Raw genomic sequence first — 2,004 nt, 5'->3', positions numbered from 1 at the left:
CGCCATGGAAGAAAGTATTGAGATTCGATTGCAATGGCAAGCTAAGCCCACAGTTTATTGGGTCGTATTGGATTCTGAAACGAGTGGGACCAGTGGCACATTAATTGGAGCTACCTCCAAAGTTGGATCGGATTCATGATGTTTTCCACAGCTCGATGTTGAGACACTACCGCTCTGATCCCACGCACATTGTTCTTGTGGAGGAGATTGAGGTTAGACCAGATCTAACGTTTAAGGAGGAGCCGTTTCAGATTTTAGATCGCGACATTAAGGTTCTGCGAAGAAAGTCTATTCCCTTAGTGAAGGTGCTTTGGAAAAATCATAGCACTGAAAAGGCCACTTGGGAGCCAGAGGATTCAATGCATCAACAGGATCCTCACCTTTTTGGATCAGATACAATTTTGAGGCCAGAATTTTCTTTTAGGGGGATAGAGCTGTAATGCCCCAAAATTTTATATTTTTTGTTTTGTGAAATTGTGGCACAACTGTGTATCTACTTCAGTGGTTAAGTGTTCTGGGTGTGTGTGAGAGGTCTCTAGTTCAAGCCATGTCTTTGGAAAAATTTTGTTTTTCCTTTAAATCAAAGTCTCACTCTTGTTCAATAGGCTTTTGTTTAATTATTGATAAGTTATATCAAAATGGGTCTGCTGGTCTGGTGGTTAAGATGTGTGTTAGACTGTTGGAGGTTTTGTCTTCGAATCCCAGCTTCAGCAATGGTGTTTTATTTTGTTCGGTTGGGGGATAGAGTTTTGGTTGCATCAGAATTCTAAGTAGTGGGATTAGTTGGAGAGAATTTAGGGATTTAGTATCATATTCTTTTTTTTTTGAAAATTTTCAAGTTTGACGTTATTTTTTTCCTTTCTTCTTCTTCTTCTTCCCTTACTTTGCCGAATTTTCTTGGTCTCCCTCTCCTTTCTTTTTTTCGTTTGCTTCCATTTGTTAGACGTATTTTGCTCGCTCGGTAAATATCTGCTCTGCCGTTTTCTTTAGTTTTTGGTTAGCATGTTAATGGAGATTTTTTGTTCTTTCTTAAATAGGGGAAGTCTCAGAGGTTCGTAATCGTTTGTAGGAATATTAAGGATGCGGAGGTATCGTTGTTCGTTGGAAGGTAAGTTTTGGTTATCGATCCTTTTTGAATAACTCGGTTGGGATCGATTTAGTTGGTCATTTGTAGCATTTAATTCGGAGAGTTTTGGATGATTTTAGGTTCTAGAGTGCTTGGAGTTCAGTTTAGCTTCAAACGAAACCAGGTGTGTACCCGAAACCATAGAAAATGAGAAACAAAAAAATTTTGAAAAATGATTCTGTCGATGCCACACGGGCATGTGGTCGCCCATGTGGTATGGCCTATACGGGCGTGTGATTGACGAGCCAGGTCGTGCGCGCATGACATGGGCCCATGACATGGCTGTGTGATAGCCGGTGAGGCTGTGTGTGATACATGGGTGAACCACATGGGCATCTGGGATTCTGGGCCAGGCCGTGTGAGCCCACACGGGTAGGCCACATGGGCGTGTGAGCCCATTTCTCTGAAACAGTTCTGTAAGGTTGCATGGGCCGCCCAAGTCTACTGTGACCTACTATAGGGTCGGTAAGCGTTACTTAGACCCCTGTTTATGTGATCTGATTATATAGTATCTAACTGAGCATGATATATTTACTGTACTGAATGTATGATCGGTTATTTTTATATTGCATTACATCGGGGAGGGGTGATGATATTTCGGAGGAAGTGTCTGAAAGGCTTTAAGCCTGTTATTTGGCAGCTCAGCTGTATTATTCTATTTATGTGCCGCATTTCAGTACGGTATGGTGTGTAGGGATGGGTGGGTTAATTATATCCCCACATGGTGTGTACGGCTGGACGGATATGGTGTGTAGAGGTTGGTGAGTAGGATTCTGATATTCCGTTCTATATCTGTATCTGATCGGGCTAAAGCCCTAATTTATATATGGTTCTGCATCTGAACGAGCTCCGGCCCGAACTGATTCTGTAATGGGCTA

The sequence above is a fragment of the Gossypium hirsutum genome, chromosome A08, assembly GCF_007990345.1.
Source record: "Gossypium hirsutum isolate 1008001.06 chromosome A08, Gossypium_hirsutum_v2.1, whole genome shotgun sequence".
Lineage (NCBI taxonomy): Eukaryota > Viridiplantae > Streptophyta > Magnoliopsida > Malvales > Malvaceae > Gossypium > Gossypium hirsutum.
This window is presented reverse-complemented; position numbering follows the sequence as displayed.